Source organism: Desmodus rotundus, chromosome 10, assembly GCF_022682495.2.
Source record: "Desmodus rotundus isolate HL8 chromosome 10, HLdesRot8A.1, whole genome shotgun sequence".
Classification (NCBI taxonomy): Eukaryota; Metazoa; Chordata; class Mammalia; order Chiroptera; family Phyllostomidae; genus Desmodus; species Desmodus rotundus.
The window spans coordinates 113,571,005-113,597,158 of NC_071396.1; the positions used below are offsets into that span (position 1 = coordinate 113,571,005).

Below are 26,154 nucleotides of genomic sequence, written 5' to 3' on the forward strand. Positions count from 1 at the left end.
AAGTGTGGGTATTTGGTGGGGAGTCCTATTGGCTGCCTGGGCTGAGAGGCCCCGGGGTTTTGGTTCAGAGAATCCCAAGCAGCTGCCAAGTGATTTCACTTGGGGATTCTCCCCCTCACTCCTGGCACTTCTCATCGTTTTTCACATTTGATGGAATCACTGCACTTTCTGGTTCAGGTTAAAATCTGGGGTCACGTCTTAGGTCATCTGGTAAAGGTACCATTTGGGGTTACAGAGCTCTATCTGAAAAAATGACGTCCGATCTGGTTTGGTTTGGGTACCCTGTGTTTGGGGCTCCATCTGGTAGAATGGGGGGAAAAGCCTCCGTTTCGGGAAGTAGCCCTTTGGGGCCAGTTCTGGCTAATTTGTCGATGTATGTCTAGCGTATACTTAGAGCGCATGTGGCTTCATTGTAGTGCTGCTCTGTTTGTGTCCTGTATAATTTAGACTCAGGAGAGCGCTGGTCACTGAATGGGTCTTTAAGTTGCTGTATTATACTGTAACTAGAGTTGTTACAGTATAAAATCAGGTAAGTGGGACAAAATGCCTTACCTAGAAGTTTGTTTGAGTTTACATTATAAAGATGCATGCAGAATTAAAAAAAAAAACAACAGAAAATAAGTTAATGGCTCAGAGAAAAGGGAATTTGCATGTGAAAGACAGAAGCTCTGAGGAGAGGGACGAGGAAGATCTAGATATTGTGACTGCTGCAAGCTGGTCAGTGTCCCCACAGCCCCAGGGGAGTGGATGGGGAAAGTGCACCTGAACCATCTTGAATCGGTCAAGGAACCAAATTTGGTAGAGGAAAAGCCCCTACCGGGGCAGGGCAATATCCTTTTCAGAACCTTCCAGTGGGAGTAGGGCCAGAGGGCCAGCCTGCTGGATGTTATTGGACGCACACTCTGTTTTCTACATTGGAGCTGTTAAACTGGAAAAGCTCAACCCCCTTTTTAAAAAAAAATCTTAAAAAAAATTTTGTTGTTGTTGTTCAATTAGAGTTGTCTGCATTTTCTCCCCCCCTCTCTACCCCACCCCAGCCAAACCCACCTCCCTCCCCCGCCTCCACCCTCTCCCTTTGTTTTGTCCATGTGTCCTTTATAGTAGTTCCTGAAAACCCCTCTCCCCACTATCTCCTCCCCACTCCCCTCTGGCTATTGTTAGATTACTCTTAACTTCAATGTCTCTGGTTATATATTGTTTTCTTTTTTCTTTTGTTGATCATGTTCCAGTTAAAGGTGAGATCATATGGTATTTGTCCCTCACCGCCAATTAAAAAATGGGCAAAGGACTTGAACAGACACTTCTCTAAGGAAGACATACAGAGGGCCCAGAGACATATGAAAAGATGCTCAGCATCATTAGCCATCAGAGAGATGCAAATTAAAACCACAATGAGGTACCCCCTCACACCGGTCAGAGTGGCCAACATAAACAAATCAACAAACACAAGTTGGAGAGGATGCGGAAAAAAGGGAACCCTAGTACATTGTCTGTGGGAATGCAGACTGGTGCGGCCACTGTGGAAAACAGGAGGGAATTTCCTCAAACCCTTCTCACAGAGATGATCCTGCTAAAATGACTGATTTGGTTGCATCAGTTTTTGCCACCCATCATCCCAAGTGGACAGACGTACAAGCCTTATTGAATTCTTTGCTTTAATAAGGGGGATGAGCAATGAGCAGAGGCTGGTGTCAGATAAGGCAAATGAAGAGGCTCGGAAGTTGCACCAAGAAAATCCAGATGGGGCTCTGGGCCTTCCCAGGGCAATCCCTGTAACTGAGCCCAATGAGGACCCTAATGGGGATGGCCTTCCTCTCTTAGAGCATTGTAAGGGATGCCTCCTTGAGAGAATGGGGGAAGGCATCCCTGAGCAGAAAAGGCTGACTATGGTGCAGGCGGTGCAACAAAAGTCCATAGAGGACCCCTCCCAACACCAGGAAACAGTTCAGGAGATTCCTGGGGATGGCAAGCGACTGCCACATTTGAATTCCAAACTTTGGGCTCATCACCAAACCTCCGTGTGAGGCTCTGAAGGGACCAGAATAGAGCCCTTTAAAGTGGACAAAGGAGTGCACTCAGGCTTTTGAGTGTCTGAAGGTGCACCTGGCTTCTGCACCGGCCTTCGGGCTTCCAAACCTACTGAAGCCTTTTCAATAATATGTGTGTGAGAGACAGGGCTTTGTCCTAGGATTCCTCACCCAAAAGCTTAGTGACATATGCGGCCCATCGCATAATTGTCAGGGAAATTAGATCACACTGTCCAGGGGTGGCCAGCCCACTTGAGAGTGGCAGCCGCCTGTGAGCTCTTGCAGGAAGCTGAGAAGTTTCCCTTGGGACAGCCTGTACCAGTTATGTGTCCCAGCAAGTGTTGAGCCTGCTGGAGCAAAAGGGAAATATGTGGCTTGCCGCTGGAAGAACGGGCAGGTACCAAGCCATTCTTCTCGCCAATCCCAACGTCTCCCTCAAAACTCTACATTAAATCCTGCCTCTCTTCTCCCCGAGCCCAACTCGGCTGTGATAATACATGACTGCTGAATAGCAGATGGAGTGTATTGTAGCAGAATTGATTTATAGGACCATCCTTTAGAAGAAGCAGACTGGACTCTATACAGATGGGAGCAGTTGTATGGACAAAGGAAGCAGAAAGGCTGGGTATGCAGTTGTGACTCTTGAAGGAGTAGTGGAGGCCAAAGACCTGCCACCAGGAACCTCTGTTCAGAAAGCCGTACTGATCACATCGAAGAGGGAGCTGGAATTGTCACAGGAAAAGAGATAAATGTACACACCAACTCAAGGTACGTTTTCTTGATTTTGCATTCACGTGGTTCAGTCTGGAAGGAAAGAGGACTATTAACCTCCAATAGAAAGGAGATTAAGCATGCAGCAGAAATTTTAAAATTATTAGGTGCTGTTCAGGTGCCTTTACAGGTGGCAGTTATGCACTGCCCGGGGCATCAGAAAGAGGACACTGAAGTGCCTAGAGGAATCAATCTGGCTGAATGGGCAGCAAAAGAGGCTGCTAAAGGAATGTTTAGAATTCCCTTGGTACCTGTTCTGGACATGTCACAATTTGACCTTGAATATTCGAGTGCAGACTTAGAGAAAGCTAAGGGCTAAGGTTTTGATGAAGAAGGTCCTGATATCAGATGGAAAAAGAATAAGAAAGGAGCTATACCGTGCTCCTGATCATTTAGTAGAGCCAGTCATGAAGCATTTGCATGAGGCCACACACTGTGGAAGAGGCTCCTTAACCACCTACGTCAAACTGTGGCTCACAGGTCCTGGAATTTCTAGAGCCATAAGAAAAGTAATTGCTAGATGTGTTGTGTGCCGGAAGAACAACCCCAAACAGATCCCCATCAAAGGAGAGAAGGACAGCAACGCCAAGGACAGTGTCCACGTGAGGTCTGCCAAACAGACTGTACTCAGATGCCAAGGGTCTGAGAGTGGAAATATTTGTTTGTCTTTGTTGACGCCTTTCTTAGGATGGATAGAAGCTTATCCTACTAGAATGGAGACATCTTTGGAGGCAGTGAACGCTTTACTGAAGGAAATAATCCCTCACTTTGGCCTCCCTGGCAGCATCCAGAGTGATAACGGACCTGCTTTTGTTTCAGAAATTACACTGAAGGTTAGTAAATTTGAGGAATCAAGTGGAGACTCTACACGGCATGGAGACTCAGGCTTCTGGGAAGGTAGAGAAGATGAATCACACCCTGAAGAAAAATGTAGCCAAGCTGTGTTAAGAAACTCATCTGCATCGGGATCCAGCCTTGCCTATTGCCCTGCTCAGGATAAGGGTGGCTCCTCGAAGTGGGATTCAGTGGAGTCCCTATGAAATTGTGTCCAGGTGGCCATTTCAGGCTACAATTGGGGTGGGAGATATGCATATAGATCAAGACATGAAGGTGAAGAAATACGCACCACATGTAAGTCAAATCTTAGCTGTAACTGATGACTTTGCCTGCATTGGAGACTCCTCCCCTGTAGGTTCACTGCATTTGTTGGAGCCAGGAGGCAAGGTGCTGCTCAAGGCCTGGAGGGCAGGATCTCCAGAGAATCGACTGGAAGAGAAGTGGACTGGACCTTGGGACATACTCATCACCACCCCAACTGTGGTGGAGTTGGCAGGAATAAAACCTTGGATTCATCACACCCGGTTAAAGAAAGCACTGGAGGAACAATGGACCACCAAGCCTCAAGAAAACCCGAGTCATCTTTCGGAAACAATGACTTATGTTGTCTTCATTACTGCCTGTTAGCTCCTTGTTACGGACAACGTATTCCCTTCAAACGGGATGAAAATATTTGGGTATATTTAGCAAAAACAGTTCTGAATATTTCTGACTTTTGTCTTGCAGGAGGAACTTTTTTTGAACAAGCTTTCGCTTCATGTGTTATAGGTGTCTGTACTCCTTTGGAGAGCCTTAGAAATTATACTGTATTTGAACATATTGGAAAGAAAATGACCTACTCTGATATTTATAATTGGGCACCAGTGGTGACTATAAAGGACAGGGAAATGTTGTCATTGAAAGTTGGTATTGTAGCCCCAGCTAGAGGATGTGTAACTTTTGCCAACTGTACTAAAAACCGTCTTGTGCTCTCAGCAGATGTGAAAATGAATCGCACCACCACCACCGATGTATCTCATGCTCATGCTCATGTAAAACGGCCCACAGGATGGTTTCTGACATGTGGAATGACTGTCTATTCTTATGTTCGGGCAAACACTCTGGGGGACCATGCTTTCTGGGGAGACTGACGTTATTTATGCCTCCAAAGCCCTACTCGACCCAGATTTGACGGGATCTCTCCCTTACTCCCTTGTATCAGTGACTTACACCTCTTTAGCCCTGCTAAATATGTGTCTTTAACTATATTTGTCATGCTAACCACGGTAATTTATTTGAATATAGAAATAAGGAGATGAGCCTGCGCTACGGGAAAAGCTTTGGATGCCACCTCACAAGCCATCAGTGCCATTAGTCAAGAACTAGGACAAATCAGAGAAGCAGTACTAGAAAATCGTGCAGCTGTAGACTACCTACTTTAAGGCATAATCATGGATGTGAAGAATTTAAAGGACTCTGGTGTTTTAACCTAACTGATACTTCACAACTCATAGAGCATAAGGTAAAGCAAGTAAATGATGTGGTGTCCGATATCAAACAGAGAGGGATTGTTTGGCATTGACCGGTCTAAACTAACCTCCTGGCTGCCTAGTATATGTGGTCTTTGAGAGGCATTTATGGTTTTTATCCTTGTCATTTTCTTCAGTATCATAGCTTGTTGTTGCATACAGTGTGCCTCCTTATGTGGGTCTGCAGTTAGGTGTATTCCTAACCCCCTCACCGGACAGTCCAATGCTAAGTTCTGATCTCATAGAAATGAGATAGTTTCATACTAAAGTTGGGGAACGATAGGGGACTGAAGAGTCGTAAAATTTTAGTTTAAGGTAAAAAGTTATAAACCTAGCAAGTAATGTATATGTTAAAGCTTTTGTTTCAGAAACTACAGTCTTGGCTCCTGGGAAAACAGCCGACCTCCTGGGGCACTGCTAAACATTACCCCCTGGGGACAAATTGGAGTCATCCTGACCTTTGTGTTCCAGGGAGAGACAGAGGGCCACTGCCCCTGGGAACAGCTAACTGCCCAGGACGGGGATGTTGCAGCTTCTTTCACCTAATCCTCCCTGAATTTCAAAGCCCTCACCACACCTTGTTTATTCCCTGTTATAAAAAGTCTGCCCTGGAAAGAGAAGAGAAGATGGTGTGTTACGGAATGAACCCACCATCTTCTCAGATCACTGGCCATCTGAATAAAGCGCCCACAAAGATTTGATCGCTGTCATTGCTTATTGTGTTTGGTAGTGACCGGCAGCCTGAACGCTGGTGTCTTTTCCGGTTTCACTATCGTTTTATGTATATACACTTGCAGAGATGTCGATGTGCCCGTTTTTGTCTACTTTCTCTGGATTTAGTTTACTGTTTTAGGTTCCTAATATGGGTACAAAAATTGTAAATTTTCAGCTTTTATTTCTGATAATCTGCATTGAAGGGTGAAGATTTCTTTCATAAGTTTTGGTATGTAGTATCTTTATCACCATTCATTTTCAATTATTTTGTAATTGAAATTGTGTTTTACTTTTGAGGTTGTTTACGAGTATATTACATAACTACCAAATATAAGGACTTTCCAGAGTCCCATTTTTGGAAAGTGAACCCTGGCTGAAGTGCAATGAGAACACTTCAGAAACATTGTATATAATTTCAATGCTGCAATGCTTTTTGAAACTGGCTTTATATTGGCTTGGCCAAACGATAAAAACTTTTGGGAAGATGGAATTATGAAGATGCCTGGAATATTGCAGAAAGCAGTGGAACAAAACGGTGAATACATTGTTCAATACAGTTATTGGTGAAAACGAAAAACGTCTGTTCCTTTGCGTCTTTACATAAAAACTGGATGAACCTTTTGGCCAAGCAAATAGTAGTGTTCCAAGAGTGCGTCTGTGCTGCCATCTCGTGGGAATTCTGGGGAATGACATCTTAGTTGAGTCAGGAAAAGTGGTTGATTCCAGTGGAATATCAATGAGTGTTGATGGCAGTGGTATTTAGAAGTGCATTTCAAAACATCTCAGTGTAAGTGCTTTCCAGTTACCTCGAGACTGGTTTCCAGAATAATGGCCAAGGAACAATAAACATGATTTATGTGACATGGTTGGAACTGGCTTTATAGTGTAATCAAGTTGTTAAAACTTGCAGGTGTGCTTCAAAATCATTTGTCATTGGCTTTGTCGGTTGCAGCTTCCTTAAACAACGTGGAGGTGAAATTTATTCATAATTTTGCACTAAGAGGTACAAGAAAAGAAGAGTAAAATAGAGTAAGCGCCATCGTTGTATGTATGTGCCCTTCTGGACATGTCTACAGGCTCGTTTCCTCCACTCTGCCTGGACTTTGTTTACCATTTTAGATTCCTTGTATGTGCGCAAAACTTGTGTATTTTTAAGCTTCTGTTTCTAATGTGTGCATTCAAGGGTGAGAATTTCTTTCTCGGGTTTTGGTCCATAGCATCTTTAGCATCATTCAGGTCAAGTTACTTTGTAATTCAAATAGTGGTTCATTTTGGAGGTTCTGTAGGAGTCTATTTGAGAAGGTCTGTACAGCAGAACTTTGTCCTCATCCATTCCCCGTGAATGCCAGCTCAAGTGCCATTAGAGCAGAAAACATATTGTATAGGCTTTCGAGGCTGTGATGATGGTTGAAACTTGCTTTAAATGGGATTGTCCAAAAAGTCATTTTGGTCCCCCACAACTGCACCACCTCTGCGTCCCTCCCAGCACGTCACCTGGCACCGGTCCCGCATACTTGCCTTTAATGTCATTTGAAACTTTTTTAGACAGTATCATGACAACTGTCATATCCCCCTGGGATGACAAACCTCATGACAACTGTTGAATGTGTGTGTGGCCCTCTTCTCACTGAAGACACCTGAACCTAACATTTTTGGCTCCTCAGTCTGTGTCATTTCCAGAAAGGTACAAGCGCAAGTGTAAGGCAAGAAAAGATGCTTGGTGTGTACAGAGAAGACGCTGAGTCTGATGGAACATGTGAGAAGTGGGTTGCAAAGATTCATGCGGGAGATTTCTCATGCTCAGTTGCCCCACGGGTAGGCAGACCAGGTGCAGTGGAGAGCCATCCAGGGCAGACGTTAACAGAAGACAGACCACGTTGTGGCACGCGGGAGACAGGCAATATACTCAAAGTATCCCAATCAAATGTCAAAAAGCATTTGCAGCAGCTTCGTTATGTTAATATCTTTGACATTTAGGTTCCACAGAAGTCAAGCATGGTGGTGGGGGTCCCATCTTGACTGAATTTCCACATGCAGTTCTCTACAGATATGGAAGGGAAACATTCCATTTCCAAGACAAAGTGTGAGGGGATGAACCGTTGATATTTGAGAATAATGTGGAACAGGAGATATTGAGGGAAGCCCAGGAACCACCAGCAGCCCATCCAAAGGGCGGTCTTCATCTGAAGGAGGTGATGTCCTGCATTGGTTGCTCCTTGAGGAAACCCAGAGGGCTTCTCCTGACAATGACTGATCTCCGTTAGACTAATGAAAGCCACCTGAGGGAAAATGTCCAGAATTTGTCAGGAAAGACAGGGAAGCTTCAGGATAAGGCAGGAGCGCACCTGCTTCTCTTTGGTGACCAGGGGAAAACTTCCAGCCTGGCTGGGCAGTCATGATTCATCCGCAGTCCTCACCAGAGCTTGCGCCTTTGCATGACCCTTTAGTTTGGTCTTTGTGAATTTCTCTTATTGGAGAGGAATTTTCCTTCCCTGGAAGAGTTCCCTGGTCTGAAAGAGAACAATGTTCTGGGATGATGGACCAGTGAAATTGCATGAAAGGTGGCAGAGGGCAGTGGAACAAAATGGTGACAATGTTGTCCGGTTGTTGTTCAGTCCCGTTGTTTAGGGGAAAATGAAAATTGTCTCTGTCATGGCATCTGATGGTGAGAAGTGAACAAAATGTTTGGTGAAGCCAGTATAGTATGTGTTCCAAATGTTGGTCTTTTCTGCCATCTCGTGGCTTTTTTAAAGAATGACACCTCAGTACCGGTCAGCAGGAAAAGTGGTTGACTCCGTGGAAGATCAATTAGTTTTGATGGCAGTGGTATTTAGAAGTGAATTTGAAAATGTCTACATGTCAGGGCTGTCCATTTACCTTGTCACTGGTTGCAGGTTAATGGCCAAGAGAGCAATAAGCATATTTTATGTGACATTTCTTGGATCTGGCTGTGTAGCATGATACAGTCGGGTTTCCACAAGTTCCAGGTATGCTTGAAAATCACTTGTAATCTGCATTGTGTTATGCAGAATCCTTAAACAACGAGGAGGTAAAACTTAGTAAAAGTTCTCTACCAATATGTAAAAAAAAAAAGTAAATTACAAGAACTTTCATTTTATGTATATGCCCCTCTAGACATGTTTACGGGCTTGTTTAAACTCAACTTTGCTTAGAGTGCGTTTACTATTTCAGGTTCATCCTTGGGGTAAAAAGGGAAGGAAACTTTGTGAGAAGCCAATAGTCGAGTGTTTGTTCCAACTGTCGGTCTCTGCTGCCATCTCGTGGTCATTTTGTGCAATGACACTTCAATGTAGGTCAGCAGGAAAACTGGTTGATTCCAGTGAAATTCAATGACTTTGGGTGGCAGTGGTATTTACAAGTGTATTCTAAAACATCTAAATTCCATGTGTGTCCAGTTACCTTGTGACTGGTTTTCAGGTTAAGGGCAAAGGGAGCGATTGATACGTTTTATGTGACATTTCTCAGAACTGGCTCGGTAGCATAGCAGCGTCAGTCTTTGACAAGTTGAAGGCATGCTCGAAATTTGTTTGTGTTTGCTTTGTTGCAGCTTCCTTAAACAACGTGGAGTAAAATTTATACATAATATTGCACCAAGAGGTCCAGAAAAGAAAGCAAAGTAAAATATCAGCGCTATCAGTGTATGTACTCTTGTTTTCTCAACTTTGCCTGGACTTCCTTTTGCATTTTCAGTTCTTCCTACATGTGCAAACCTTGTACATTTCCAGTTTCTTTCTTTTTTAAAAAAGATTTTATTGGGGGGGAACCAAGATGGCGGCATAGGTAGACACACTGCGCCTCCTCACACAACCAGAACTGACAGAGAATCGAACCGCAAGGGGGACTGACACCAAGGAAATATAAAATAATCATTCATCCAGACTGGTAGGAGGGGCGGAGACGGGCACCGGGGTGGAGAGGACTCGCGAGGCTGTGGCGGGACTGAGACTGGCGGAGTGTGGGACAAATGGCGCAGGCAGTCTGAGCACTAGCAGACACTGTGGCCCCACATTTGCACAGATAAACCCAGAGGGCCGGACTCAGAGTGGTGGGTAGCACCCTGCGGCACCACATTCGCACACAGATAAACTGGACCAACGGCGGGCAGCGAAGCAGACCGCTGCGCAACCCAGGGCTCCAGCTCGGGGAAATAAAGCCTCAAACCTCTGATTGAAAGCGCCCCTGGGGGTTGGGGCGGCAGCAGAAGAGACTCCCAGCCTCACAGGAGAGGTTGTTGGAGAGACCCACAGGGGCCTAGAGTGTGCACAGGCCCACTTACTCGGGAACCAGCACCAGAGGGGCCCAGTTTGATTGTGAGTATTGGAGTGAAAGACTGAAATCCGGAGGACAGTGAGGCGGGCGCCATTGCTCCCACTCAGCCCCTCCCCCACGTACAGCCTCACAGCGCAGCGACCAGCATTACCCCGCCCCGGTGAACACCTAAGGCTCCGCCCCTTAAAGTAACAGACGCGCCAAGACAAAAAAAAAAAAAAAATGGCCCAAATGACAGAACACTTCAAAGCTCCTGAAAAAATACAACTAAGCGACGACGAGATAGCCAACCTATCGGATGCACAGCTCAAAGCACTGGTTATCAATATGCTCACAGACTTGGTTGAATCTGTTTGAAAACCAGATGAAAAAATGAAGCCTATGCTAAGAGAAACAAAGGAAAATGTACAGGGAACCAATAGTGATGAGAAGGAAACTGGGACTCAAATCAATGGTGTGGACCAGAAGGAAGAAACAAACATCCAACCAGAAAAGAATGAAGAAACAAGAACTTGGAAAAATGAGGAGAGGCTTAGGAACCTCCCGGACGCCTTGAAATGTTCCAACATCCGAATTCTAGGGGTGCCAGAAGGAGAAGAGGAAGAACAAAAAATTGAAAACTTATTTGAACAAATAATGGAGAACTTCCCCGATCTGGCAAAGGAAATAGACTTCTGGGAAGTCCAGGAAGCTCAGAGAGTCCCAAAGAAGCTGGACCCAAGAAGGAACACAACAAGGCACATCATAATTACATTACCCAAGATTAAACGCAAGGACCTACATCCAAGATTACTGTATCCAGCAAAGCTATCATTTAGAATGGAAGGGAAGATAAAGTGCTTCTCAGATAAGGTCAAGTTAAAGAAGCTCATCATCACCAAGCCCTTATTATATGAAATGTTAAAGGGAGTTACCTAAGAAAAAGAAGATCAAAAATAGGAACAGTAAAAATGACAGCAAACTCACAGTTATTAACGACCACACCTAAAACAAAAACGAGAGCAAACTAGGCAAACAACTAGAACATGAGGGTTGTCAATAAGGGAGTGGGAGGGGGAGAGGGGGGTAAAGGTACAGAGAATAAGTAGCATAGATGATAGGTGGAAAATAGACAGGGGGAGGGTAAAAATAGTGTAGGAAATGTAGAAGCCAAAGAACTTATAAGTATGACCCATGGACATGAACTATGGGGGGGGGAATGTGGGAGGGAGGGGGGTGGGCAGGATGGAGTGGAGTGGGGGGGGAATGGGACAACTGTAATAGCATAATCAATAAATATATTAAAAAAAGATTTTATTTATTTTTAGAGAGAGGGGAAGGGAGGGAGAGAAACCCTCAATGTGTGGTTGCCTGTCTCAGCTCCCAGCTGGAGACCTGGCCCTCAACCCAGGCATGTGCCCTGACATGGAATTGAACCAATGACCCTTTGGTTTGCAGGCTGGCGCTCAATCCACAGAGCCACACCAGCCAGGGCTCCAGTTTCTGCTTCTAACCTGTGTGTTGAAGGGTGAAGATTTTTTTCTGAAGAATTGGTAATATCATCCTTAGCATCATTCGGGTCAGGTTATCATGTAAGTCAAATGGTGGTTCATTTTGGAGCTACTGTAGGAGTCTATTTTGGAAGTCCTGAACAGCAAAACTGTCTATTCATCTATTCTCTCTGTATACTAGGATAAATGCTATGGGAGTAAAAAATGTACTGTATATGAATTTGAGGGTGCGATGCTGGTCAAACCTTGCCTTAAATCGGGTCCGCCAAAAGGTCTCTTCAGCCAAAAAGTCTGCTCAGTGAAAAAGTCCATTAGGCCAATAAGTCTGTTTGGCTAAAAAGTCAGTTCAGCTACAAGTCAGTTCAGCCTGCAACCCCACTCCCCCAACCCCATCGTATCACCTGTCTCTGGTCGCCCATACTTGCTCTTAACATTATTCAAAACTGTTTTATTAGACTATATTGTGACAGCTATTATATCAGTGTGTGATGAAACTCATCACAAGTGGTGATTGTGTGTGTGTCCCTTTTCACAGTGAACAGGGGTGAACAGAAGCACCATTTTTGGCCACTTAGGCTGGTCATGTCAAGAAAGGTACATGCACGAGAGTAAGGCAAGAAAAGATTTATGGAGAAGATGCTGTGACTGATGGGACGTGTCTGAAGTGGATTGGGAAGTTTGATGCTGGAGGTTTCTCGGGTGCAGTGGCTGCATGGGTAGGTGGACTACTTGCAGTGGAGAGCCATCCAGGGCGTATGTGAACTGAGGACAGACCACGTTATGGCACATGGAATTCATGTGACATACTCAAAGTTTACGAATCATGCGTGGAAAATCCCTTGTATCAGCACAGTTACAGTAGTCTGTTTTAAGTCTGGGTTTCACAGAAGTTAAGTAGGGTGGGTGGAGGTGGGATTAAATCCTTCTTGACCACATTACCACATGAGATTCTCTAATCAAACACAAGGAAAATGTTTCATTTCCAAGACAAATTGTGAGGAGGAGGAAGAACTGTTGATATTTTACAATAATGTGGAATGGAAGAGATCATGGGCATATGAAGGGAACCACCACCAGCCCCTCCAAAGGAGGATCTTCAGCCTTGGCTGGTGTGGCTCAGTGGATTGAGTGCCCGTGTGCAAACCAAAGGTTTAGAGTTTGATTCCCAGTCAGGACACATCCCAGTCAGGTCTGATTCGGGCCAGGACCGCAGTAGTGGATGTACAAGAGGCAATGACACATTGATGTTTCTCTCTCCCTCCCTACCCCTCCCTGTAAAAACCAATAAATACAATCTTAAAACAAAGAAAAAGGATATTAAAAAAAAAGAAAAGGACCATATTCGTCCAAAGAATGTGGTAGTATGTATGTGGTTGGTTCGGGAGGGAGTACTTTATTAGAACATGCTTGCGGAAAACCAGTGGGTTATTTTCAACAGGTATGGCTCCCGATTAAACCAACGGAAAGCACCACTCCAGGGAGAGCCAGCAGTTTGTCAGCAGAAGACAGGGAAGCTTCTGGATAAGGTGAGAGTGTTGTTACCCTTTGGTGACCAGGCCAACGTGTTCCCACCCTGGCTGCCCAGTCATGATTTGTCCTCAGTACTCAGCAGGCCTCGCAACTTTGCATGGCTGTTTAGTTCGGGCTTTCTGAATTTCTCTTAATGGAGAAAGGTTTCCATTCCCTGGAAGACTGCAGAAGGCACCTGGACAAGTTCCCTGTTTCAACAGATAACAATATTTGGGGAAGACGGAATGGTGAAGTTGCCTGACAGATGGCAGGGGGAGGTTGAAGAAAACAGTGAAACCGTTGTTCAGTTATGTTGTTGGTAGAAAATGAAAAATGTGCCTGTCATTGCAACTCCTGGTAAAAACCAAAGGAACCCTTCGGCAAAGATCAAAGTACTCGTGGTCCAAATGTGCATCTCTGCTGCCATCTCGTGGCCGTTTTGCGGAATGACACTTTAGTGCGGGTCCCCAGGAGAATTGGTTGATTCCTGTGGAATATCAATGACTTTTGACAGCAATGTTAATTACAAGTACATTTCAAGACATCTAAATGTATGGATTGTCAGGTTACTTTCTGATTGGCTTCTAGATTAAGGGCATAGGGAGCACTAAACGTGTATTATGTGACATTTGTTGGAACTGGATTTTAGCATGATGGAGTCCAGTTTTTACTAGGTCTAAGTTGTTTGAAATTTTTTGTAATTTGTCTGTGTGTTGCAGCTTCTTTAAACAAGGGGAAAATAAAATGTATTCAAAAATCTCCACTTGGAGGTAAAATCAAATCAAATCACTATCATGTTATGTACGTGCCCTTCCAGACATGTCTAGAGGCCTGTTTCCTAGAGTGTGTCTTGGCTTCATTTACTCTTTTCCGTTCCTCAAATGAGTGCCACTCTTGTACAGTTTGAGGTCTTGTGCCTAACACGTGTGTTTAAGGGTGCAGATTTTGTTCTCAAGTTTAAGTATGTAGTATGTTTAGCATCATTCAGTTCAAACCATTTTGTAACTCACAATGTGGTTCATTTTGGAGGTTCTGTAGGAGTCTATTTCAGAAGTACCAAGCAGGAGAACTTTCCAGTCACCCATTTTCAGTGAACTCTACCTTTGGCGCTGCGAGAGCAAAACACATACTGTAATTGATTTCAATGGTGCAATTCTGGTTCAAGCTGTCTTTATACCGGGTTTGCCCAAAAGTAAGTATGGCCCCCACCACCCTTTTGCCGTCCTGCCCCTTCATGTGACTCTGGATTGCGTTCTTGTCTTTAACTTCACGGGAAACTGTTTTGTTGGAGTGTATCATGACAGATATCATACCAGCATGCGTTTCAATAAAAAACTCATCAAAACCGTTGAGTGATGTTGTGACCATTTTCATCCTGAAGATGGGTGAACATAGGAACAGTTTTGGCACATGAGGCTTTGTCATTTCAAGAAAGCTGAAAGCACATCTGGAATGCCAAAATAAAGATTTGTAGTGTGTATGGAGAAGGTTCCCTTAGGTGATGAAATGTGTCAAAGTGATTTGCCAAGTTTCACGCCCAAGATTTCTTGCACAGAGGTGCCCCACGGGCATGGCAGACCATTAGCAGTTCACGGCCACTGAGTCCAGACCTTACCTGAGGACAGACCAGGTTATGCCATGTGGGAGACAGGTGACATACTCAAAGTATCCAAACTGAGCACTGAAAATCATTTGCAACTGCATGATTATGTGGATCGCTTTGAAGTTTGGGTTTCACACATATTGAAGGGATGGGGGGGACTTTCTTGACCTCATTCCCATATGCGGTTTTCTAGTGAAACCTAAGGAAACTGTTCTGCTTGCAAGCAAATTGCTAGGGGCGTATGAACTGTTAAACTTTGAGAATAATATGGAACGGGAGAGATAGTGTGCAAATGAAGGAACTACCACCAGCAGCTCCTCCACAGGGCGGTCTTCATCCAGAGCAGGTGATGTTGCCTATGTGGTGATAACAGAGCAAGTTCTGTAGGAGGTGCTTCTTGGGGTAATTCGCAACATGTGCTGCCCCATCACTGCAAGACCAACTGCATGCACTTCCTGTTGACAGAGTCGAAGGAGAAGACGGGGAAGCTTCAGGATGAGGTGGGAGCGCACGTTTCTGTTTGGTGACCAGTGAGAAATGGTTCCAGCCTGGCCGCGCAGTCGTGATTCATTAGCAGTACTCACCAGAAATTGCACCTTTGCATGGCCATTTAGTTCAGTATTCCGAATTTCTCAGTGGAGAGAAATTTCCGTTCTGTGGAAGACTGCAGAAGGCACCTGGAAGAGCTGTGCTGCTAAAGGTAACAGTGCTGTGGGATGATGGAATGGGAAGTTGTCTGAAAGATGGCAGAGGCCAGTGGCAAGGAATGGCCATGACGTTGTGCAGTTCTAATTTGGGAGGAAAATGAAAAGTGTGCCCGTCGTTGCATTTTACCGTAAACAGCTAAGGAACCTTTCAGCCAAGGCATTGGTGCGATACGCATTGTATCTGTCGGTTTCTGCTACTGTCTTGTGGCCGTTTTGGGGAATGACTCCTTAGTGCACGTCCGCAGGAAAAGGGGTTGATTCCAGTGGAATCCCTTTGACTTTCATAGTAGTGTAATTTAGAAGCTCAGTTGAAGACGTCTAAATGTCAGGATTGTGTAGTTACTTTGCGACTGGTCTCCAGATATCGGCCGAGGGAGCAATAAATGTATTTTCTGTGACGTTTTTTGGAACTGGCTTTGTAGAGTATTGGAGGCAGGTTTTTACAAGTGCCAAGTGTGCTTGAAAATCGTTTGTAATTTTCTTTTTCCATCGGAGGTTCTTTAAATAACATGGAGGTCAAATTTATTTGAAATTGTCCACGGAGAGGTAAAAAAAAGTAAAGTAAAATACAAGCGCTCTCATTTTATGTACGTGCCCCCGAGGACATATCTACGGGCTCGTTTCCTCCACTTTGCCTGGACTTGGTTTACTATTTTAGGTTCCTCCCACAGGTGCAAAACTTGTGCATTTCCAGCTTCTGTGTCTGACCTGTGCATTGAAGGGTAAAGATTTCTTTCTCAAGTTTTCATACAGAGCATCTTTGCCATCAGTCTTGTCGAGTTATTTAGTTTTTTACATTTATGTATTTACTTACTTTGTTTTTTTTTAAAAGTTTTTATTGATTATGCTATTACAGTTTCCCCAATTTCCCCCCCTTTTCCCCCCTCCTCCCTACACCCCTTACCTTCCAGCATTCCTCCCTCCCCTTAATTCATGTCCATGTGTTGTACATATAAGTTCTTTGAGTTCTCTGTTTCCTATACCATTTTTCATCTCTCGCCATCTATTTTGTGCCTACTAATTATGCTGCTTCTTCTCTGTACCTTTGTCCCCCTATTCCTCCCCTCCCCCTCCCCACTGAAATCCCTCCATGTGAAGTCCATTTCTCTGATTCTGTTCCTGTTCTAGTTGTTTGCTTAGTTTTGGTTTTCTTTTCGGTTCAGTTGTTGATGTGAGTTTGTTGTCATTTCACTGTTCATAGTTGTGGATGTTCTTCAATTTCTTAGATAAGTCCTTTTAACATTTCATAGGATAAGAGCTTGGTGATGATGAACTCCTTTAACTGGACCTTATCTGGGAAGCACTTTATCTGCCCTTCCATTCTGAATGATAGCTTTGCTGGATAGACTCATCTTGGATGGAGGTCCTTGCCTGTCATGACTTTGAATACTTCTTTCCAGCCCCTTCTTGCCTGTAAGGTTTCTTTTGAGAAATCAGCTGATAGCATTATGGGCACCCGTTTGTAGGTAAATCTCTCCTTTCAGTTGCTGCTTCTAAGATTATATCTTTATTGTTAATGTTGGGTAACTTAATGATGATGTATCCAGGTGTGTGGTTTTACTATCATTCCATGCAAATTATTTTCTAAATCCAATTGTGATTTATTTTGGGGTGGTCATTTAGAAGTGTATTTTGTAATTTGTAAATGTAAGTACTTTCTAGTTATCTCTTGTTACTGATTTCTTGATTAATGGCAGTGAGAGCAAGAAATATGTGTGTGTGTATATATACATACACACACACACACACACACACACACATTTCAGTCCTTTAAAATTTGTTGGAACTTGCTTTATGTTACAATATGGTCAGTTTTTATAAACGTCTCCGTGGTACTTGGAAAGCATCTGTAATTTGCAGTTTTGGGGTGTAGCGAAGGACTTGTGCACATTGAATGCAATTTGCTTCTCATGTTTTTCTAAAAATATTTTTTACTATTTTTTTGTGGGCTTCATTGGTTCTGAAACAGAGAGAGTTTTGGTAAATCTCCTATAATGATTATTAGTCTATTTTTCTTTGTAGCTCTGTTCTATATAATTTTGAATTTATGTTATTTAGTGAACAAAAATTTGAAAGTAACTGATAAATTGAACTTACTGATATGAAGTACTCCTTTTTATATGTAGTGGGGTTTTGGGGTTTTTTTTGCCTCCAAGTCTACTATATGTGATATCATTTTCATTTGGTTAATGTTCGTGTACTATATTTTCCCCATTCTTTCACTTTAGATCTCTTGGTATGTTTCAGATAGCTCTGTTTTATGTTAGTTATGAGTGGATGGTAAAATCAATTAAAGAATTGATCTTGGTGGAGGATGTCATGTAGGGGGCCCAATAATTTTCCCGTTCAGTGGTTCCAGCACCTTGTATTATATCACAAATATTTTCCCACATATGTAAGGAGATATTTTTATCATAGGAAATAACCACGGCACCTCACATCATCGCTGTCTCATTTATGCTCTTCTGCGTGTGGGGTTTCTGACTCTCCTGTAAGTGAGGTTCTCCCGCCTATGCATATCTTACATTTGTCCATTTTCATTTGCTAACTTGTGTCATACCTGTTGGATTATTAGACCAGCCCAAAGATAGTTGAGGTCACAGGAAAGGTTGTTTCTCCACCAGGTAAGCAAGCAGTCAGGTGTTTAATATGAGGTGAATTTGGGGAGTACATGTACGTCACCATTTACTTAAGGAAGATGTAACAATTTAAGTAAAGTAACTTATTCTCAGAACAGAATGGTTATATCAGTGAAATATGGAACAATGTTCTCATGTAGCTTGTGGATATACAACTTGTATTTGAAGTTTCAAAGGTGGCAATGAAGAGGGCTAGCATTTTGCACTTGGCACGTTGATTTTAAACTGGCTGTTAAGGAAGGGAAGGGTGAGCTTTGCGCAGTGGCAGTATCGTAGCCAAAGAGGTTTATCTGAGGCGCGATTATTGCTAAAAGGAAGGGAAGACTGAGAAATTACTTAGGATTGTCATCTCATTTCTTCCTAAGAGGTTTAGTGGCCACAGTTTGGTTTAGGAAGAGAGCTTCAGCACCATCACCTCAGCTTCAGACAGTGACACTCCTAGCAAGAGCCTGTTGACCCTCTTACCGTCTCCTCGTGTCTTAAAGTTTTGGGAATTGCCCAACAATAATCAACCTGCCAGGTATGCTGGCTTTTTTCCTAAATTACCTGCATGTCCCCCATTTCACTGTTGAAATCTAAGACTCTGTTCTTCCATATTCCAAAATACCCTATATACCCAATATCACCTCAGTTTATTTGGTATTCATTTGAATGTGAATTCCCCTTGTCGATGTATTAGACATTGAATACCTCCCATTAATCAGATTAATTTGATTTGATTGTCATCTTAGCTGTGAGAATGTAGAAGGTATGATAAAAAATAATTTTTTAATCCCCACAGGTTTGGTTATCCAGCCATGTGACATTCATGGCTGGGACAGTAACTTCTGGAAAGTGTAGTTAGTCTCTGAGAGATCATGGGCATCTCCTGGCGAAAGTAAGCATTATTATTATTTTTTGCTCTGTCAGCCTTTTTGGTCTATTTCTGCAGGGCTTGGTATAATTTAGTAGTGCTGGGAGTTATTTTCTTCTCTTGTATACTTACATTGGCATGAAAACCTGTTTCTGAGGCCAGCTGCTTGGAGTTAGAGATTCAGGAATGTTTTTTATGGGCTCCTGGCTCTGTTTACATTGTGAGGACTCGGTTCTGCTCCTGCATCTGGCAACTGGGCTCCATTGTCCAGCCGTAACCCTGGAGTGTGGCTGTGGGGTCCTGGTTACAGATCTGGGTTCTGTGTCCTGGGTCTGTGGCCTGAGGTTGAATCTGTGTGTCTGGGATCTGGAGTCTCTTATGGTGTGGCTTCATGTCCTGAGTTGGTGTTTGTTGTTGATGTTGGTGCAGCTCTGGCTGTAGGGTCTGATGTATGGAACCTGGTGTCCAGGGTTCTCTGTCAGTGTCTGGTGTCCAGTGTATGGCATTCAGGATCCATGATCTGACCTGGGTTGTAGGGACGGTTTTGGGATTGGGGCCGGGGTGTGGGGTTCAGCTTTTGGTTCTGGGTCTGCTCCTGGGTCCAGGTTCTGTCCCCCCTCAGGCCTGTGTTCTGTCCTGAGTCTGTCTGTGGCATCTGGCATCTGTGAAGTGATGTTCATTGGCTTCAATTCAATGCCAGCAGGAGTTCCGGAGTTGGGGTGTGGGGAAGAAGGAAACGTTATGTAGTGCAAATAGCTCCGTTTTGAAAGTAATGGTTGTGAGCACAGCAAGGCTGTTAGGAAGCTCGGTTGTTCCAGGTGAATCATAAGGCAGCACCTCTGTGGGTCAGCCCAGTGGTGCTGCTGCTTAGTTGTGAAAGCATCATGGTTGTGAGGGGGCCCTGAAGTGAGGCAGCCCCGGGGCAAGTTCCCCCTCACCCTGTGCTGCTCAGCGTTTCTCTGCTCTTTCTGGTCTGGTCCTGTCATTTCCTCTCTGCTCGGCTGCATTTGCAAACAAAGAAACGCACATTGGAAAAAGGGTCCCTCCTAGTGAGGAGATCGGGCTGGGTGAGCAGAGAAAAGGCCTCTGGTGTTGTCACCAGAGCTGTGTAGGTTATTTTTATTCTTAAATTATGCCAAGTTTTCCTCTTTTACCTTCTCTCTCTCTCTCTCTCTCTCTCTTTACCCCAACTGAGACTGCCTTTTTTTGTGGCAGCTTACTTAAATTATAGAGAAAAATAAAAATTAATTCAAAATCCTACCCAAACAGGTAACAACTGCTATTGTTTTAACTATATACCCTTCCAGACATCTCTCCTTGCCTATTTCCTTTCTTCTACTTTCTCTGGATTTAATTTATTTTTCTGGGCTTGTAATATGGATACAGAACATGTGAATTTGCAACTGTTTCCCACTAATGTGCAGATTTGTCACTGTGTTTTCACATACATTTTTAATGCATGATTTTAAATACTCAGTTGGAATGATTTTTTAACTTCAATTGTGATTCATTTAGAGGGATATTTAGAAGTGTATTTCATATCTTGTAAGTGTAAGAATTTTCTGGTGACATTTACAACTGACTTCTAAATTATCTACAGTGAGAGCAAGAAACTTCATGTAATTTCAATGCTTGGAATTTTTTTAAAAACTTCATTACAATATGGTCAATGTAAAAAACGTTGTAAGCATGCATCTCTGCTGCCATCTCGTGGTCATTTTGGGAATAACACCTCAGGGCCGGCCAGCAGGAAAAGCTGTGTATAGTCGGTTATCTGTGAATGTTGAACGTAATTTGCTGCTCATGGTGTTTCTCATGTTCTCATTGAATTTTTTTGAGGTGGTCTCTTGTTTCTGAAAGAGGAATGCTGTATTCCTGATGAGATAGGTTTGTTAAATCTATTAGGATTATAAATTTTTGTTTGTGTCTGTGTTCTATATAATTTAAGTTTATGACATTAAGTACATGGTGAATTTGGATATTCCGGGTAAATTAAACTTTTTGATAGGAAGTACTCATCCTCTGTAGTCATGCTTTTTACTTTCAAGTCTACTGCATGTTATTATGTAATTTTCATGTGGTTTATGTTTCCATAATACACGGTGGGCAAAAGTAGGTTTAGAGAGACCAAGCTTAATGTTGCTTTATTATTTAATAATTATGATGTTTTTTTCCATGTGAACAACTGTAAAGCTGCTTTTGCAGCATCCTGTGTATCTGTTCCCATTCTTTCACTTTCAATCTTCTTTCACCCTATGGTTTAGGTAATTGACATGTTCTTCCAGTTTGTGTCTTGTCTTTTTATTGTCTGAACAAGTTCTTTTTCAGAGTTGTCTTTAATTTTATAAAGTACATACTATTAATGTATTTCTTCATTAAACAGCATGTTCACAGGTATACTTGATTCCTGGCTGTTTTGGTTGAAATGGACCACTAAAAATGAAAGCTGCAGATGAGGGGCGGGGCCTGTCTGAGGTCAGAGGCAGGACTGGGCTGGAGGTGAGAGGGGGCCGCAGATGTGGGTGGGGCTTGGTGGGAGGCAAATTTAGGCTGAGGGGCGTGAGGGGCTCGCAATTCTGGTGGAGATGAGCAAGCACGCGCTGGAAGTTAGGTGCTGCGGGCTGCCGGTGGCTGCTGGTCGCCGTGGTCCCGAGGTGTTGTTCACAGCCTAAGCTGATGCAAGCAACGCAATCCAGGGACAGGAGCTGAGCTGCGTAGGGGCTATGAGGTGAGGGGGGTTGGGAGGTAGATACAGCCACCCTATGGGGAGCAGAAAAGGGGGCCAGACTGTTTCTGGGGTACATGTCTCAGGTCCCAATTTAGCTGACCACTTCTTGTGGGACCACTTTTCTATATTTATCTAGAGTATATTTCAGTTATAGATAACTTTGGTCTATGGATAAACAATGATACCCATTTTTAACCCAAAAACAAGATGATATTTTCCATTTGCTAAAGTTTCTGTTATTGGGTAGCAATTTTCAATTTCATTCATACAGATCCTGTATGTCGTTGTTAAGTTTATTCCCAGGTTGTTGTTTTTTTTACCTGGTTTTTAAAGTCGTTTTAAAAAATTATATATTTAATTTACTATTTCTACATATTTATTTCTGCATGTTATTTTCACATCACTGCACTAAATTCTATTTGTGATTCTTTTTCGTCAATTCTCATGAGTTACGAAGGTAAACATGCTCTCATGCAATAATGATCGTTAAATGGTTGTAGCTGTAGGTGACTTAGAAATAGTTAAAGCCTGAAAGAACACAGGAAGTGAGGTAATGTGAGGAGACAGAAAAATTTTCTTTGTTAGTCATACATACTCAATAAAATAGTAACATCCTTCTTAGCATTTTAAATGAGTTTGGGGCCTGGAAGCATGGTGTTCTAGAAATCAGAAGTATTTTGTTACAGGGAATGTGCCCCGGGGAGGTAATCTGAGGAACACAGAGTGTGGCAAATGTCCACATTTTCAAAGAGGAAAACTTGAGATGGTGAAATGTGGAATCTAACAGAGTAAGAATCTCTGTTCTAAGTGACATTATGAAGAAGTTATAACAGTGACATAGGAGCAGTGGAGAGAAGCAGGGATCCTCAAATGAGTACTGTGTTTAATCACAGTGTGATTTGGTCTCCTAAGTGGACAGGTCTTCCTTTGCCTCCCGATCTATTGTCTAGGACACTTCTCCCCGACATTTGTCAGATGGCTGGCCTTTTTTATTCTTTAACTTTTAGCTTCCATGCTTCCTGTTCCAAGAAAGGCAGCATTTCAGACATAGGATGCAAAGGGACATGCTGTTTGTATTCTAATGGAGTCTTTAGGATACAGAACAGGGTTTGTCATTCTCAGCACTATGGACCTTTTGGCGCCACATAAATCCTTCTCCTGGGTGATTGTCCTCTGCATTGTAGGTGCTTATTAGCATCCATGACCTCTATTCACTGCCCACACCCTGGCTTCCCTTCCTCTCAGGACAATCTAGGATGACTCAGCACATTGCCTCAAGCCCCCTTGGGGGCAAAAGTCACCTTTGGTTAAGAAACAATTTGAGGCTTTTATCATTTTTGACAGCAGAAAGATCTTGGTTTGGTATGTAGGGTTTTTATTATTTTTCTACGTAAATTATTTTCCAGTCTGTGATTTATTTTGGGAAGGTATTTAGAAGAGTGTTTTAAAACATCTAAATACAGGGACTTTCTAGTTACCTTGTGACTGGTTTCCAGATCAATGGCAAAGAGAGCAATAAATAGTTTGTGAGACATTTGTTGAAACCTGGATTATAGCTCACTGTAGTTGTTTTTTTAAAAAAGTTCCAAGTGTGGTTGAAAAGCATTTTTAATTGACTTTGTTGGTGCTTACTTTAACAGCAAGGAAAAAAAATTTCAAAATACTACCCCAAGAGTTAAAAAGAAGTGCTTTCATTTTATGTATATACACTTGCAGATATGTTGATGTGCACATTTCTGTCTACTTTTCTAGATTAAATGTACTATTTTAGATTCTAAGTATGGGCACAAATCTTGTATATCTTCAGCTTTTATATTTGATACTGTGTATTTAAGGGTGAAGATGTTTTCCATAAGTCTTGGTATGCAGTATCTTTATCACCATTCAGTTTATCTTGTAATTGAAATTGTGCTTTATTTCTGAGGTTGTTGAGGAGTGTATTCCCTAACTACCCAACGTAAGGACTTTCCAGTCACCCATTTGTAGTGAATTCTAGCTTCAGTGCAATAGGAGCACTCAGAGAAACACGTTGTATATAATGTCAGTGCTGCAATGCTGGTTGAAACTGGCTTTGTATCGGCTTGGCCAAAAGATAAAAAGTTTCAAGAAGATGGAATTACGAAGATTCATGAAAGATTGCAGAATAGTGGTACAAAATGGTGAATACATTGTTGAATGAGATTACTGGTGAAAACGAAAAACGTCTCTTTCATTGTGTCTTTACCTAAAAATCGAATGAACCTTTTGGCCAAGCAAATAGTAGTGTTCCAAGTGTGCATCTCTGCTGCCCTCTCGTGGGCATTTCAGGAATAACATGTTAGTAGTAGGTGAGCAGGAAAAGTGGTTGAGTGTAGTTAGAACATCAATGAATGTTGACTGCAATGTTACTGAGACGTGTATGTAGTTACTTTTAAGTATCAGGCCATACTAGTTACCTTTTGTTCCTGATTTCTATATTAACAGCAACGACAGAAAGAAACATACCGTATACAATTTCAGTCCTTTGAAATTTGTTAAAACTCGCCTTTGCACAGGATGTTCCCTTTGAAAATTGTCCCAAGTGTGTCTCTCTGCTGCCATCTCATGTGTCAGGTGAGATGACAAATCTCATCATCCCACCGGTGTGGCCGTGGCTCGCCTCTCAGTTGTGGCTTCGGGGTCACGTGCCTTGCACTCGCGGGACCCTCTGCCCTCTGCTGGCTGCAAGCAGAGGAGGATGGTCCGCATTGCACTGGACAAGGACAGTCAGTCCTCTGACCCCCTGTGCACAGTGCAAGGCCCTGCTGGCAGGCGGTCGCTCTCTCAGGCCATGTCTGCTGCTGTTGCCACAAGATTTATCAAGTTTAGCAAAGTAACCTCTTCTCAACTGAGTGATCACAGTCATGAAATTTGGAAGAGTTTATTAGTTTACCTTGGGTTGAGTAGTTTGTAGGATTGCCTCCCAAAAAGTCACATTCCACGAATGCTGCACTTTTCATCAATTACCTATCACCCATTTTACCTCTATAAGACCCTGTTTCCCCATCCTCCCAAATGTCCTTTATCCCTGATATCACCTCATTGTCTGGTCTTCGTTGGTGCTCATGCATATATGAAATGTTGAATATCCTGTATTGATCAGATTATGTTATTTTGATTATTATCCCACATGTGTTAGAGCCGACAAGGTTTGAGGAAAATAATTGCTTTTTAATCCCCCACAGTTTTGAAAAATTGCCGGTGAGGAATGAACGGCGAAACAATGCTAACTCCTGAACCTGTTGGAAGTGAGAGATCATGGACGTCTGCCCTGCAAGGTCAGCATCCTTTTTGTTTGCTCTGTCTTTTGGCCTATCGCTGCTTGGTTTGGTAAAAGTCTGAAGTTTGCATTTGGAGAGACGTGGGTTTCATCTTACTGAATGGCAGCGTTGTTTACAATGGGAGCATCTGGTTCAGCTTCTGCCGGTGGCATCTGGCAACCGGGGCCCGGTGTCTGGCCCTAACTCAAAATTCTGGCCATGACATCCTGGTTATCGATCTGCGTCTTGTGTCCAGGGCCTGTGCTTCAGAGTCAAAATGCATTCAGTTGTGTGTCTGCGGTCTCGCACCTCTTAGGTTGTGGCTCTGTGTCCTGGGCTCGCATGTGAGGTCCACGTGCAGATGAAGCTTTTGGTTTTGGTGTGTGGAGTCTGGCATGAAGAGTCCCATGTCAGTTCTTGGCATCTGGTGTTTGGCCTTCAGACTTCACGGTCTGGCTAAGTTGAGGGCACACGGCTCTGAGTTTGGGGCTTTGGGCCTGGAGTGTTGGTTGTTTTGGGTCCGCTCCAGGGTCCAGGTTTCAGAGTCAAAGGTCTGGGTCCAGGATCCTGAGTTTGGCTCTGGTGTCTGGTGTCTGTCAACGGACGATCATTGTGTTCGATGCAATGCCAAAATGAATCCTCAAGTGAATGGAGTCGAGGCAGGTTAGTAAAAAAGGTAGAGAAATTCCTTGGTAGTGGAATGGGAAAAGTGAGTTTGATAGCAGAGTAACAGCAATGATTTATAGCCCGGTAATAAATATGAGGATCTTATCTTCCCTAACCAAGGATATTTGAGAAAAATGGTTTACACATTGCAGACCACCCAGGGGAAGACCCACCGCAGTCCCAGCCCTTCTCTGGTAACTTTTCTGAGGGAGAAATCACCAGAGAAGGACCCTGATCAGTCCGCGTGCTCATTTTGTTGCATGAGCACATGAAAGGACAGCCCTGGAAGTCAGAGTACTGTGTGCAGATTGGTCTTCTAAGACCTCCTGTAAAGTCCTCAATGTTAGAAAACAGGTAAAACCCTTAAAAAAGGACCCAGCATGCACTGTTTGTTGAGCACATGTGCGCCTTCCCTTCTCTTCTTTGCTGCATATCTTCACTCTGTTTCTCCTTCTGTCCAAAGGTCCCCAGGAGACTCACAGCCAGGGGAGCCGTGGGCAGCAGCAGCTCGTCCCAGGCTCACCCCTGATCCTG

At 43.4% G+C, this 26,154-nt stretch overlaps 1 pseudogene; it reads left to right on the top strand.

Moving 5' to 3' along the window:
• Positions 1–18,345: 18,345 nt before the first annotated feature.
• LOC128779479 (U4 spliceosomal RNA) lies at positions 18,346–18,412 on the top strand (annotated as a pseudogene).
• The last annotated feature ends 7,742 nt before the right edge of the window (positions 18,413–26,154 follow it).